This window comes from Macaca fascicularis, chromosome 11, assembly GCF_037993035.2.
Source record: "Macaca fascicularis isolate 582-1 chromosome 11, T2T-MFA8v1.1".
In the NCBI taxonomy this organism is placed as follows: Eukaryota; Metazoa; Chordata; class Mammalia; order Primates; family Cercopithecidae; genus Macaca; species Macaca fascicularis.
In genome coordinates this window covers 13,474,642-13,490,672 of record NC_088385.1, presented here as the reverse complement: position 1 = coordinate 13,490,672, position 16,031 = coordinate 13,474,642, and the positions used below count along the sequence as shown (strand labels likewise).

The 16,031-nt window shown below is 49.5% G+C and overlaps 1 long non-coding RNA gene across 3 annotated transcripts; it reads right to left on the bottom strand.

Annotated features, from left to right (window-relative positions):
• Positions 1-2,196: 2,196 nt before the first annotated feature.
• On the bottom strand, positions 2,197-15,765 carry LOC135966169 (uncharacterized). Of its 3 annotated transcripts, none has more exons than XR_012420032.1 (2): positions 15,595-15,765; positions 2,197-2,933 (listed from the first exon to the last, which is right to left on the bottom strand). It is a non-coding gene; the product is annotated as an uncharacterized lncRNA (long non-coding RNA). The 3 variants fall into 3 exon arrangements; XR_010579284.2 differs by lacking the exon at positions 15,595-15,765 and adding an exon at positions 3,069-3,206 and having other exon boundaries at positions 2,808-2,933; XR_012420031.1 differs by lacking the exon at positions 2,197-2,933 and adding an exon at positions 13,263-15,083 and having other exon boundaries at positions 15,595-15,762.
• Positions 15,766-16,031: the final 266 nt, after the last annotated feature.

Genomic DNA, 16,031 nt, shown 5'->3' with positions numbered 1-16,031 from the left:
TGCCACTCCCGTGCTTCTATTTCATCAAACCCTATTTGCTCCTGAATATTGACCATAGCAAAGTCATTAGCCTTGGAGATGCATTTGAAACATCAACTTGCTTTGTTCAAGAGGTTTAAGACACACCTAAGTCTTTCTTGCCATGCTCAACACACACAGCCTGCGGTTTCTGAAGTCAGTGTTTCTGGAACAAAAGCCTTGGCCTGCCCCGTGAACATTCACGCTGAGCACACTGTGGCGAGGCTGCTTGGCAGCCAGCAGGGGGCAGGAGAGAGCCACAAGTGCCACGTGGGGTCCCTGCAAACTGCACCTCTCTCCCTCAATCAAGGGGGGTGCCTCCTGCCCATCCAGCGGCTTCCTCCAAGGCCTTCCTCTAAGGCCTCTTTAGCTGCCAGGGCACTGACCTCAGACTGCTCAGCCAATGGGGCAACAGATTCAACAGAGTTCCATGTTGTTAAAGGAAAACTTCTGTTACCAGGCAACCTTAGTATCAGATTCAAGGTAAAATAACCAACAAGATTGTTTCCAAACCAACATGCTACTAGTGCCTTATCCTTCAATGCTGCTTAAACATGGGGAAGTATGAGGAAAAAAGAGCATGGCACTTACTTCTTAAAAAATAACACCTCTTCCAGGTTCATGTTACCCAGATCATAAAGACTTAGAACTGTGGATTCCCTACAGAAACGTGTAGTGGGGGCGGATCCCCACCGCTGACCCAGCCTCCCCCCAGGTCAGTCACCCCCCTCACCACGGGGTTCACACCTCTCCAGACCCTGTCACCTCAGCAAGGAAAGGTGGCGTCTCTGAGCTCTCTTCACAGGGAGCACCCGAACGGGAGCTAGAGAGACACACAGACACACCCATAACTGCTTTAAAATCCTGAAATGCAATACATATTCAAGGACTTCATTATTAGTTTTTTTAAAACTGTAAGAACAGAGTGAGCCTGGTTTTAACCTCTCTGCCACAACAACACCGTGTACATCTGTCTTTTACTGTTTGTTCCTTCTCCAGCAGCTGCTGCCTGGCTGGCCGACTGCAGAAGAAGAGTCTCTGGTACTCCCGGTGGGCCCTCGGGAAAAGCGTGAGCACCACGATCAAGTCTCAGGACGCCGCACACGTTAGGGTCGCCCACAGACCGCCATTCCCAATGCCTAGAAGGCACTGAAGGGGCCTCCTGCTCTTTGTAAATGTCAACTCTCCTAAGCTATGCTGTGTAGAAAATTTTTAACTGCAGTCCACACATACTTTCTTTCTGTCTTGTTTTTATCCTAGAGGCATATTGTTATGGAAAAATAAGTTTGCAAGGTTGAAGGGTTTTCTGAAAGTCGACTTCTAATCCTGGAAGGAAAAAAAAAAAAAAAAATGGGCCAGATGTGGTGCTCACGCCTGTAATCCCAGCAGTTTGGGAGGCTGAGGCGGGCAGATCGCTTGAGCCCAGGAGTTCGAGACCAGCCTGGAAAACATGGCAAAACCCTGTCTCTACTAAAAATACAAAAAAAAAAAAAAAAAAAAAAAAAAATTAGCTGGGCGTGGTGACATGTGTCTATTCCCAGCTACTCAGGAAGCTGAGGTGGGAGGATCACCTGAGCCCAGGAGGTGAAGGCTGCAGTCAGCCTAGATTTGCATCACTGCACTCCAGCTTGGGTGACAGTGAGACCCCGTCTCAAAAAAACAAAAAGCAAAAACAACTGTATAAAAAATCATTACAGAAGGGAGCTGGCTGGGCACGGTGACTCACGCCTGTAATCCCAGCACTTTGGGAGGTCGGGGTGGGCAGATCACCTGAAGTCAGGAGTTTAAGACCAGCCTGGCCAATATGGCAAAACTCCATCTTTAATAAAAATACAAAAATTAGCTGGGCGTGGTGGCGGGTGCCTGTAGTCCCAGCTACTCAGGAGGCTGAGAGAGGAGAATCACTTCAACCCGGGAAGCAGAAATTGCAGTGGGCCGAGATTGTGCCATTGCACTCCAGCCTGGGCAACGAGAGCAAGAGTCCACTTCAAAAAATAAAAAATAAAAATGAAAATAAAAGGGAGCTAATGTTTTTCATTTAAGGGAAGGGAGAATAACATTCAGTATTTATACATCTCACACACACATCTGCAGTGGTAGCCTCAAGTATTCAAGATACACATTCCCACAAATATAGTTCAAAACTACCCACCAAGTTACACGCTAAGAGCACATGCATTGTAAGAATGCTACATTATATTTTTTAAAAGCATCTGTATCCAATATTTTAGCATACTGGCAGTTTTCCCTTCAGGTGCTGTATGCCTAAATTATTACATGTTTAGTCATTCATTTTAGAATTTATGGCCTCCTTTAGACAAAAGAAATATATTTAAACATAAGCTACTAAATTAATGACTTAGGGGAAAAATTACTAAATTAACTTGGAAGTTAAACTTTGCAAACTGAATTTGTTGGACCTCATGTAAGCTAGACGATCAGTTTTTTAAATTGTTGTGTGTTTCCCTCAAGGATGGAAGTCTCCTCTTGTCTCTCATCCACTGTGCACACCACTGCAGCCCGCACCTGTCCTCCACGGCGCCACAGTGCGGCCTGCAATTCACCCTGTACCACGCCTTCCACACCTTACCTGAAAGTCACTAAGTATAACCAAGAAGGCAATGAAAAGCAGATAAATGACCTCCACCCCCACATCCAGCATGCAAATGTTAAACATTCATCAAAGTAAAACCAAAAACCAAAAACCAAAAACCCATGTTAGCTCAAGATTGTAACTGGTAGACTTATGTGCATGGCAATTTTAAAAGTCCAGTTAAGTAAAAACCTAATTGAAAGTCTCAAGAAATACGAAGTTTATACAAGAAGACATCTGCAAACATTGACAGTGAGGAGAGGACTTCACTCTGCATCCAGCCTGTCCTGGAAGCCACGGCCAAACGCCAGGTTGTATAGATCTGAAAAGCAGAAAAAAACAAGCGTTGAAATGTGTACAAGTCTCAGCAATGTACAAATTCGAAGTAGGATGCTCAGAAACCTTGAATTTCCAATCAGAAAACAGGAACATGAGCAAGTTCCCCAGCAGTGCCCACCTTCTGCCTATGGCACATGTAACAGGATCGCTGGCCACCTCGGGGGGACAGAGGCTTCCTGGTCACATTCGCTCTGGCAGCTGCACAGCTGGCCCTGCCACAAACACCTGAGTAATACTGAAGAACCACCCGCTCCCTGGGCTTTGCTCACTCTAGCCGGGAGAGAGTATTTACCGAGTACATTATCGACTGAGCCCTCGTTCAATGCGTCAAGGTTGTTGAAGGCAGTGAACTGAGCAGAGCAAATGTCCCCAGTTGGACGGCACTCAGTCACGACAGCAGCAGCCACTGTTCACAGGGCACTGGCTTCGTGCCGGGAACAGTTCCAAGCGTCTTCTTTCTGTCCGAGGAATGTGCACTGCAACCCTGTGGGGCCGTTTGCAACGTCCACCAGAGTTCTGAGGCAGCAGAGTCCAGGCTGTCTGTGGGCCTTGCCGCTTGGCCATCCATGTCCCCTGCAGATCAGACCTCACTGCAGGGACTGCGGGTTCCAGGGCTGCCTTGAGGCACATGCTCCCCCTTTGCCACCTCTTCCTGGCCCCTGACACCAACCCTCACCACTGCTGCCAGCACTTTATTTTCTCATGGCTCCTGAGGGGCCTGTTCTTTCTGCCCTTCCCTGCTCCCTGCGTCCGGCTTGGAGGATGCCCACATCAACGCCAACGCTCATGTAATCACCACCCCTTCCATGGGGCTTGACGCCTAGCAGTCTCAATATCAGAAAGTCAGATTCCTGTGCTTCTTGGAGAATTTCTTCCCATCGTGGAAGTGAAGGAGATCAAATTCTAGGTGCCTGCAATCACCTCATTTCCACAGCTAAGCAACTTCAGTAGTAGCACAGAACAAAAAAGTTAATATTTGGGATAGATTTTGGCCCATATTTTTAACATATGCATAGTTATTTACCTAGCTGAACTATATCCCTCTCCTCTTAGGCTCTTCAACAAGGCTGATTTTCAAACATAGACTGGCTTTTGGTACATGAAGGCAGCTTTAAAAGATGTCAGGATCGGGCTGGGCACAGTGGCTCAAGCCTGTAATCCCAGCATTTTAGGAGGCCAAGGTGGGCCGATCTCTTGAGGTAAGGAGTTCGAGACCAGCCTGGCCAATACAGCAAAACCCTTCCTGTATTAGAAATTTTCGTAATTAGCCAAGCGTGGTGGCACACACCTATAATCCCAGCTACTCGGGAGGCTGAGGCAGGGAGAACTGCTTGACACAGGAGGCAAAGGTTGCAGCGAGCGAAGATCGCACCACTGCACTCCAGCCTGGGTGACAAAGTGAGACTGTCTCAAACAAGCACTTAGACCTCAGAAAATGCTTGAGCATCCCCCGCCCCAACCAACCCAAGGAATCACATGGCAATGGTTATCATGTAATTTCAACACAAAAAAGTTCTGTTCTCTCTAAACACAATGGTAAACACTTGCCATCAGCCCACAGAAACTCCCAGGACCCAGTAACACCGGACTAGCAAGAATAACGGGCCACGTACGCAGCGTTCAGCCGCAGAAAGTGATGGCACCAAGAACGTGTGTGCGCTCAAACCAGATTCCTCGCTTTCAGGGTGGAGGGTCTCCCCGGGAAGATCATCCAGCGGGATGGTTTCCACTTCCACCGTGAGGAGGAAACGGGGGTTTCCTGAGGGCACTGACAGGACTTGGGTCTCTGCCCTTGTCCTCTGTCCTGTTACGGGATGAGGGTGGGCTGAAGGCAGGTTCTCCCTACATCTTCCGGGCAGGAGAGATGGAGCTGACAGGTGGACGACGGCTTTTCCAAAATGTTCCCATGTTTATAACCTGTTATCGACCTGCTTTCCCTGGAGATCACTGAAGCCGCATCATGGCTTCTCTTGCATTAGTGACAACCCGTTGGTACGGCCTCTGGGTCAGCCTCTGGGCAGGTCTGAGTCACTCACTTGTGCCTTGGCCTCAGCATGCTCGTCTGTCAAATGGGTGGCCCCACAGACCAGTGAATTTCAACCAGAGTTCCAAGGAGGTTGCCCAAGGACAGGCAGGGAGAAAAAGAGGAAGAAAGCTGTCCGAGGAAGTGGGGGAAGGGGAGGGCTGTCCAAGGGAAAGGGAGGGGCAGGGGGAGGAAGAGGAGCGTGGAGGGAGGAGCAGAAGCGGGGTTCTCTGAGGAAGAGGACCAAGTTGCTGAGGTGTCTTGGAATCAGAGGTGGCAGTGGCTTGGGCTCTAGGCCCTCTGTTACATAGTTTTAGGCTTTAACTATTTGTTATTTGTGGACCCTTTAAAAGATTTAATTTGAAGAAAACCGGAGTTGAGGATACCTTGCTTCTAAAACACAATTTCTCAGGCCTGAGACTAAGTGCTAGGCATTGCTCATTCTGTTACCGTCATTTCCTCCTACTTAAAATCAGCCGCACACCCCCAACCTCCCTTCAGTGTAAGCATCACCTTTTCAGACGATCTCAAACAGCAGAGTGAGCAGCCCGTGACCCCGGCCGTGTGCACGAGGAGCGAAGAGCAGACGTGCAGTGAGGGCTGCGGACAAGGGAGGCTGCGGACAAGGGAGGCCGAGGCCCAGTACCTCCCTGCACCGCTGTGCTCTGCCAGGCCTAAAGGACACCCTTGCCTCTGGGGTGAACAAGCAGCACAAGCTATCGACACTTATTCCAAAGGAACAGGAAGAAAATTCAAACGAAGTTAACACAGTTATCCCAACACAACACTGCAACAGCCCAGAAACAGAAGGGCCAGTGAGCCTGAGATGGGTGGTTCCCACAGCGGGACTGCAACGTTGGCATTAGGGCTTTTTGGCAAAAAAAAAAAAAAGACAAAAAAGGTAACATGGGCCACCCATTATTTCCTGCCAGTGGAAAGACACCCACAGGCCCCCAGATGCCAACAGGCCCCTGGAAATGAGCCCATGCAGTGCCTCGGGTCTTCGCACGAGCAGGCACGTGGTGTCCTCAGCACCCTCACCCGGGACACACACACACCACACTTGGCTCCCACACCTGAGGGTCCAGGGGAATGGCAGGAAGTCCCCGCAGGACAGGGCATCCTGTGAGGGCACTGCAGGGCTATGCACCTCAGAGAAGCCCCCGGGCAGGTGCTCTCTCCCCAAAGGATGAGCCAGTCCTGACCACACCCAGATCGCGGTGGCCTCCAAGCCAAGCGCCAACATCTCACGTCCAAAGGCATGCGCAGGTACCTGCTGTGTGTGGAGCCCAAGCCCCTCGCAGAGGTCAGGACGAAGCCAGTGTCTAGTCCTGGGGCCGTCACCGGCCAGGAGAGGCGTCCGGGGCCCTTCCCAGCAATGGCCATGGGAAGTAACAACTCAGGCCCATCAGGGGCTTCCTCACCATGCAGGTTTTAGAAGTGGAGACAGAGGTTCAGGTCTAGTGGCACAAACATCGACAGACCCCATGCAAATGCGGGCGCGACCCCTCCATCCCACCAGCCTTCATGGCTGTTCCTTTCTGCTCCCATCACACATGTCCCCACCCCGCCAAGCCCCTTCTCCTTTTCCACACTGGATTCATCAAATCACATCTCGCTGTCCTTGGCAAATGCACCATTAATTTATTTACAAAAGCACACTTCCAGTTAACATGACACCCCCGCTATGATAGAACAGCCTTAATTCAGACATGACGTGGAGGAACAGAGGGAGGAGGGGTCGAGGGCCGCCCTGGAATCGGCAGCTGTTTTCTGGGGAAAGCCTCCATCCCACCCGAGCCCGACATCGTGCCACACTGTCCCCATGGTGTCCGAAAGCTCCATGAAGACGGGGTCACTCTGACCCCTTTGCACCCACAACTCCAAAGAGGAGCAGGTGTTCAGGAAAAGTCTCCTGCTAGTGCTGAAGACAAGAATAATTCCTCGTGGTGCCCAGAATGTCAGGAGAAAACAAGGCACCATGTGGATGCCTTCCAGGTGAATTTTGGAATGATTCTACCGAATGCCAGTCATCCTTTTTTTAGAACAAAATCCATACCAGAAAACATATGTCGCCAGCAGAGAGATGGTCCCTTTCACGGCTTACAAACACACCTACGTTACACTGAATTTATCTCAAGCCACCCTCTCTGTGCTAATGTAAAAAGTGTCCCTTATTAACCAGTAGCCTTTCTCATCTGGTGCTTTTTTAACAAGAGGATCCTGTAACACTCAGGCATTGTCTGAAACGTCAAATGGAAGCCTAAAATCCTCTTCCGTGCAGCTTCACTGCAAAGTATTTTGACGTGAGCCAAATCGTGCTCTTCCTACACCTCCATAGGAAACTCAATGCTTCATCAAGGAGAGCAGCATGATTTCTGCTAGGCACAGAAACTGGAGGGGTGGGGATAGGGTTGAGGGAACAATACATAGAAAGCACACCCCGATAATCACCTGCATGAGAGCCACACTGGCCGGCAAGCCCCGGTCGGCTCAGTCTCTGCAGTCACAGGTGTGAGGCCTGGAGGGCAGACACCTGGCACTGCTGACCACCCCAAGGTCATGGCTTCTGCCCCTTCTCTGCTGCCCATCAGTTCTAAGCTTCTGGCAACATTGCCTGCTGCCCTGCCTGACCGACTCTTCACAAAAAGCAAATGTTGCCAGGATAGCTTATGAGTACATTTACCAGGAAAACAGCTCTGATTGACGCTGAAACCCCCTTCTCACAGCCCTGGCAGCTCTCCTACCCCCGATGTGTACATGCTTGCAGCTCTGACCTCGCTCAGTGTCCACACAGGCTCTGTCCCCTGGACAGCCCAATGCAGACTCAATGTTGAGTCAGAAATACACAAAGAGGCTGACGGTTATGAACCGCCTGCCTGTCCCCCAAAACACAGGTTGAAATCCTCACCCTCAGTGCGATGCTGTCAGGAGGTCTTTGGGAGGTGATGAGTTCCCGAGGCTGGAGCCCCGTGAATGGAGTTTGTGCCTCAGACAAGGAGCCCAGCAAAGCTGTCACCCTCCCACTGTGTCAGGGCCAGAGAGAAGGTGTGTGTGAACCAGGAAGGGGCCCACACCAGAACCCACCCGTACGGCACCCTGATCCCGCCTTCCAGCCTCTAAAACTACGAGAAACAAATTTCTGTTGTTCATAAGCCACTCAGTCAATGGTGTTTCCTTGCAGCAGCCTGAGCTGCCTGAGGTGACAATGCTCACCGTCCTATAGAGACGGCTACTCCCCTCTCCCAGAAAGAGGGGTTTAATTAAAATCCCTGTCTCTCCTCGCTGCCACCACAGATCTCATTCCCCCACCCCGTAAGCCAGCAGATGCTACGATTAAAGGAAAAGGAGGATCGTTTTAGACCAGCCCCTCCATGTCGGTCTGAAGCATTTGACTTTGTCCACTTCCACGGTGGCCGTGTCACCAGATTCCCCATGCCAGCTCTGCATCTGCACCGGGTCCCAGGCTCTGCACTGACTTCTCCAGTTGCCCATCCAGCACACCTATTTCCCCTTCTCCTTTGCAGATTGTCCTTCAATCCGCAATCTTCTGGTTGCCTCTCTACAACCCAAGGCCTTCCAATCCAGCCATTCAAGGTGAGCTCAGCCGTGCACTGGAGTCCTTGGCTCAGGTAACCCAGACCCAAGCCATTGGCACCAACCACCTACTGGCTGTGGGGTCTGCACAGCCACCAGCTGCCCCAGCCACACCAGGGCCTGGGAGGGGAGGCAGAGGAAGCTGTGAAGCTGCCAACAGCCGTGCGGGGACAGGAGCCTCTGGGATGAGGATACCATGGAAGGAAATTCAGAGAAAGAGCCCCAGGGCTGGACGGGTCATGTCCAAAGTCTGCACTGCTGAGTTTTTGAGGTTTCTGAACTCAATCGCTGACCCCCCGTGGCGTTGGATACCGCAATAAAGCAAGACCCTCACCCCCACCCTCCCCCCACCACATACACGGGGCCTCTGTCCTGGCGGGAGGTCAGGCCTGGGCGCCCAGCTGGCACAGCCAGCCTGGGAAGGGGGCCATTTCAGACGGCACGCCTGAGCTCATTAGGGACAGACACTGTCGCCTGCTTATCTCCAACATTTTCTCTGCACGTCTAGTTACAAACGGACGACACAGTCTCGGAAGCACAGATCCCAGGCCTCCCCCTGCTCCTCTCCTTGGTGCCATTGACAGGGAGGGGCCCGTATGGCCGCAAGGCCGCACACCCACAGCCACACTGCCCCTGAGAGGCGGGCCTTTGACGGTTACTTCTGCCAAAGAACCCTACTCCATCTTGGAGCACACCATGGCGGGAGGGAAGCTCCACCCGGAGAAACAGCGATGCTTCTCCCCAGGGCTAATGGAGGGCACCCCCCACCCTGCATTCAGCAGCTTGCTTACCTTCTGGAAAACATCTGAATTAATGGGGAACACTAAAACGAAAAGGTCACGCAAGAAAGTTTAGCAGGCCCTGTGAAGTCTCAGCAAGTCCAAAGGTTTCTGAACCAAGACTGCTGGGGTCGACGAGCTTACAGGCAAAGTTTCCACACGGGCCTTCAACAAGCAACGCTCAGCAGAGAGCGCCACGCTCTGGGCAGAACCTCTGACACCACAAAGTCACATCAGAGCCAACAGCAACTGAAATACAGCGCTCTCCTAAGATGTGTGCGTTACCTGCAGGAAGTCACTAGACACTAAGATGGGGGAAGAAAAGGATAAGATTAAAAACAAAGTTAAAGTAATTTCTGCATACAAAAAAAAATTCTATATCCACTGGCTTCCTTTCTGGGAGTAGTAACTTTTACATGAGATGCACATCCCAGTTGGAAGGAGTCTGGGTTTTCCATGGGCAGAGACAAGGGCTCTCCAGGAAATGTGAACCCTTTCTCACTGAGCCGCGTTCCCTGAGGCCATCCTGACCTGTCTGAGCACCTCCCTGCTCTGCCTCCAGCCAGCTCCTTCCAGCACTCACCCCGCTGCTCCCAGAGCCTACACTTGCCCAGGATCTACTCTTCTGCTGCTGTCAATCTTCTCCTGCCAAACTTTCACGTTAGGGTAAATAAGTTGGAAACTAAAAAGTTGTAAGACCCCTTGGTTTTTTAAAAATTTGTCTTCTCAGAAAACAAAGAACACTAATTCTACTTCCATGGTTTACTATGTTGCCCCCATCTGCATGCTCATGGATATGTGCTTATATATATATTTTAATCAAAACTTTAATACTGTTGGCTACATTCAGTTTAATTACATTTGAGGTAAGAAGTCTTAAATTCAGTGAATTCAGGCACTCAAAATTTAAGCCCTCTGACATCTATTATCCAAATGGAAATATGAGAGGTAGGTATTACAAAAATCAAGAGAAGTGCTTAATATAAATCCTGGACTTTTAGATATTTCCAGAAATGTAACGTATATATTAGTACACAAACTTGAACATTTTCACAAACCTTTGAACTCAAAATTCCATTCTTAACTTTTACAGGTAAATCAATATCCATGTGTGATTTTAAGCAGCTCAAGCATCAGCTCTTAAAAACCACCAGAAATGCTGGGGGCAAATTCCACCGAGCAGCAAATAATGAACTGCACCCAACAACCCAGGTACCTCCCCCTGAGGCATCTGGAACATGAGAATTAGGAGCAGTCTTTGGTTTCTGAGGTGCCCGAAAGTGGGGACTCCCGACTCCCCAAGTCTAAGAAGGCCTCAGTGATAAGGAAAACTAGCCAAAAAAAAAAAAAAAAAAAATCATCCATGCCGGCTCCCTGCCATGGGCTCCTCCCTGCCACGGGCTTACAGATCTCACTTCCTCTCCGCCCCCCAAAGCCTGACTCCTGGTCCCAGCCCTGCTGCTCACTGTGGTGGGGGTGAGGCTGTGGGTGTCACTGCACCTGTAAGGGGAGAAGCTGGTCAGGATACAGGATCCTGGCTATCCTGGCAGTGCTCAAGCTGATACTGTAACTTTGTAGTGAGTTACTTAATGCAAAGGTTTAACTTCTGAGTATTCAGATATGTGTATTCTAACACGGAAATCCTGAACGTAGAACACAGGCCACACCCGCACACAGATGCTATCTGGCTAGCACTCTTTGGCTAGCATTCTTTCTTGTTTGCCTTTTCAATAGACGTTTTTAAAAGCAGTTTTCAGTTCAAAGCCAAATCAGGAGGAAAGTACAGAGTCCTCACATATCTATCTCCTTCCCCAGCACAGGCAGAGTCTCCATCATTCTCCTGCCCCCACCGGAGCAGCACACTTCTGTATGACCGACAGACCCGCATCAATGCGGCACCACCACCCAGAGTCCACAGCTCCCACGAGGGCTCGGCCTGCTGCTGCTCACTCTGTGGGTTTCACAGACATGGAACGGCATGGATCCCCCATGAAAGCCCCATCCGGAGTTGCTTCCCCAACCTACACATCCCCCTATGCTCCTCCCATTCATCCCTCCCTTCCCCAACCCCTGGCAGCCTCTGACCATTCTACTGTCTCCACAGCTTTGCCTTTTCCAGACTGTCCTGCGGTTGGACTCACACAGCAGGCAGCCTTTCCAGATTGGAGACTCACTTAGCAACATGCATTTAAGATCCGTGTCTTTTCATGGCTTAGTGGTCCAGTTCTTTTTAGTGCTGAATAATATCCCAGTTTCTGACGTAACACAGTTTATCCGTTCACTTACTGAAGCACATCTTGGTTGCTTTCTAGTTTTGGCAATTGTAAATAAAGCTATAAAGCTGCTGTCAACATCTGTGTGCACATTTCCTCGTGGAAGTAAATTTTCAGCTCCTCTGAGTGAACGTCCAGGACTGTGATTGGTCCTGTGGTCGGATTGCTTAGTTCCATGGAAAACCGCCACGCTGCCTCCCACAGCAGCTGCCCCACTTCCCCCAGCGACGAGTGACGGTCCTGACACCCACACATCCACCAGCTCACGGTCGTGTCGGAGTTCCAGTATTGACCAGGCTGGTGGGTGTGCAGTGGCGCCTCGCCCTATGACATAAGACACGGGCCATCCTTCCACGTGGAGATTTGCCATCTGTGTATCTTCTTTGTTGGGGTATCTGTCCAGGTCTTTTTTCCATTTTTAATCAGGTTGTTCATTTTCTTGTTTTGAGAGTTCCTTGCACGGTTTGGATAACAGCCTTTATCAGATGAGTCTTTTACAGATACGTTCTCCTCGTCTGTGGCCTGCCCTCTCATGCTCCTGAGACACTATTTTAAAAAACATTTTAGACAGAAGATGGACCTCCCAGCCCACCGCGGTTCTCATTTTGGCCGTGGTCACCACCCTCCCAGCCCTGGTTCCCACCTTTCCACGATCTGCTCGTCCTAAGGGGGTTTCTCCATACGAAGTTCCTAACATATCTCCAACGATGGCAACATAAAAGCAGGCAGTTTGCAGATGGCAGGGAGCTGATGGAGGCCGGAGCAGAGTGTGAAGGCCAGCGGCTTCATCCTTCGGGGACAGGCAGGCCTCTCAGATGTCCCTCTGGGTCACCTCCCAAATGAAGTACCTGCCTTGGCCATGGGCAGGAAGCAGGACCTGGCCCAGATCTCAGCATATGTGACCTGGCACGGCATTTACAGGTGAGCCTCCGTAACCGGAAACTCTACTCTGGAGAGAACACATTTTCATTATCAAGGCTTATTAATTAAGAAACCAAAGAGCAATGCCTGGAGCGAGGATACAGGGACTCTGTGTGACCCACACGCTCGTTTCCACCTGGCGCAAAGGACCCTGGAGTGAGGTGCAAGTGCCTGCTCTGAGTCACCAGCACCCTCGTCGTTTCTACATGAAGAACCCAGTGAGTCTGTCCCAGGACTTTTTAGCCTAGACTTAAAAATTCACAGCCCAGGAAACCCTAACCATTTTAGGAACCTGAGGGGTGGGCCAAGGGGATCTCACAGTTTGGTGCTGGCTTTGGAGTCAGGAAAGGGTGGTTGGGGCTTCCCGCAAGCACTCCCGGGAGGCCGTGCACTGGCCCGAGGCTGGTTCCACCTCCTGTCCTCGGTTCTCATGCCCAGCAGTGACAGGAGCGCTTCTTCCGGAGCAGTCCCTGGCTCCAGGCCCTAACATCCATGTCCAGGCCCCAACATCCATGTCCAGGCCCCCAGTCGGGCAGCTTCTACCCAGGGAGGCTTGGACTGGAGACAGCCTGGAGCTCTAGGCAATCCTGGCAACCACCTGCTTCCCGAAGTGGCTGCAGACAAACTCCTGCTTCCAAAACCTGGCACGGGCTGTGTGAGGCCTGGAACATGGGAGGCACACTTCGCAGGGTCCCTGATCAGATGCAAAAGCAAGGCTAAGAGCAGGAAAATTATTTAATTATCCTCTTGGTCATCAAATAAAGTCATAGTCACTTAGACCTCTGTGTGACTAGAAGTATACACATTATAGAAGGGTATAGAAATGTAAATACATGCATGCTTATTTTCGTTTTATATATCTTACATATATATATCCATACATGCATATATATAAAACATTGATAAACCGTAGTTAAGATTTCAAATCTCAGTCACAAAGATCTCAGAAGCAAATTACTATCCTTAAATTCTAAACAAAGACGTAACATTTTAGATTCTTGTGAACAAAAGGTTCTCTATTAGCATTTTATTTTAAAAACTAAGATTTGTATGTTAAATAATCACTTTCACTGAGAGATTCTATAACTTGCTACACACCTTGATTTCCAACAATAGCTCATTAGTTTAAGAAAAACTGCTCTACGGGACTTTTGCTATTTTAAAGCATAATGATGTCGTTCTCTCTATACCCAAGAATAGAAAGATGCCCGTGCAGATGTTTCCAAAGCAATTCAGATGAGATGGTCTAGACACACAGTTTAAGACCATCACATTTTCAAGAAAAAAAAAAAGAATTACATTTTCAAGAAAAAAAAAAAAGAATCTCATTTTCAAGGGCAGAAGATCAAGACCAAATCCAGGATGTTCTGAAGGGGTCACCTTATATTTAAATTTCATGTATTTGTAACTTGGGTGGAACACGACATCCTTAAAGATAACCAAATAATGTACCACAGCCCTTAAAACCCGCAGTATAGTATCTCTTTTGTTTGACATACACTTAATTTTGTCACATCTTCGTTTTATAATTTCAAGATTTCTAAAGCTCCTAAAGCCTCAAATCGAGAGAGAATTTGACTTTGGCAATTCCCAAAGTCACAAGCAGGTTGTATGTCCACAGCTATTTGGCATGTGGTTTCTGATGGAAGCTTCTATGAATGCACATGAAATCCCTCTGGACTGCAAAGACTGACTCAGCGTGTCTCAGAATGAAAATATATACGTTTGTAATGGACAACAGAACAGATCCTAATTACTAAAACAACAGGAAAGTCTACAGCACTTCTCATACAGAACGAATGCAAAGTGTTTGAGGAAAAGTCTTTCCAACTGAAAATATCAGAGCTGATTGGAACAAAGAAGATTCTGAAGATGATCCTCCCTGCTTTATGAGACTTTTAGAATTTTCCTCATCTGCAAGTGAAAATGAACCTCCTGCTTGCCCACTGAGGACAGGGAGAGAACAGGGTAGGATAACAGACCTTCAAACACTTCATAGGGGGAGAAAGGAAGACAGACCAGTCCCGTACACCCATCGGCACACCCACAGCAGCTGTGCAGATAACTGTGATAGCCGGGCATCTCAATGAGACAGCTGGGCACGGGTGATCTGCCAAAAGACAAGATGGCCAAGTTTGGGCGGAATCCCTGGAGGGTGGTCACTCCAGGGCCTCTCAGGTCTGTGCCCAGGAATCTGCATTTCCAAGTAGCCCAGATGAGCTGCTACCCAGAGGCCCTCACCAGTCATGGCTCACACAGGCATCGGAACTCCACACGCCTCCTCCTTCTGCAAGGTCTGGCGTGGATTTTCCTTAATTGCCGACACCGTGCTCCTCTACGCCTCCTCTCACCATTGGTCCCGAGTTTACTGAACTTACAAACAGAACAAGAGAAGGGAACTACAAGGGAAAACATCCACCTGAAACAGGACTGACCAGGGCTTGCGTCAGCGGACACAGCAAACACAGCACATATCTGTGCACGGCTCACCACTCACAAAGTCCACAGCAGTGCGGTTTCCACTCAGAACATCCGGGTGTCTGCGGGCATGGAGAAGATGCTGCACAGCTGTTTCTATGCTAAATACTTAAAGGTGTGAATTTTATTACATATAGAAAAATGTGTGTTTAGAATACAAATGTGTGCATTTATGTTAAATACATGAAAACACGTAATCCAGGTGTTTCGGTTCATACCACTGTGGAGACTTTTTGGTTTGTTTTCATACAACTGCCTAACTGGGGCCCAGAACCAACACCCACCAGCTGTGCCACTGCATCTGTTTTACTGTCACAGACCAGCCCTACCCCACAAAAAAAAAAAAAAAAAAAAAAAAGCCATGGCACTTATTAAAAAATTAATTTGACAACATTATTAGAGATGACTTGTGGTCCTCTTTGAAGAGATTGCAGCACATGAAGGATTTCAAATACACGTATGTTCTGGGTCTCCTGATCTTAGGACCTGTCCACACTGGTGGCTTTAACGGTGCTTCGTGGAAACCTCTGGAAAGCATGTGTGTCATGTCTAAGAGCAAACTAGAGTTCACACCTCAGCACTGTGTGCCTCTTCTTTCCTCCATCCCACAGGCACTGCCTTCTCCCAGGGAGCTGGTGCTGTGCCTCTGTCCCGCCAGTCTCTGCCAAGTCCCTGGTGCCATTGTGGAGAACCAGCCTCCGTCTGTCCAGGTGTGTTGTGCAGAAAGCAACTCATCCAAATCTGTTTAAGAAACACACATTTGAGATGCCTATAGGCCTCAGAAGGTGGAGGCAGACAGGATAAAGGCAGCTGTCGTAGGGGCTGAAGATCAAGCCTGTCTAGCGACTGATGGACGCTGTCTGCAGTGAGCCACCGCACATTTAGCGAGGCTGTCTGGCTCCTCGCCTCCACCAAGCCTCCACCCGTCATGTCTGGCCTCGATTCTCTGACGCCTACACGACCTTCACCTAGTTCATAACCCAGCTCACAAAGGACCCCATACAAAGGCC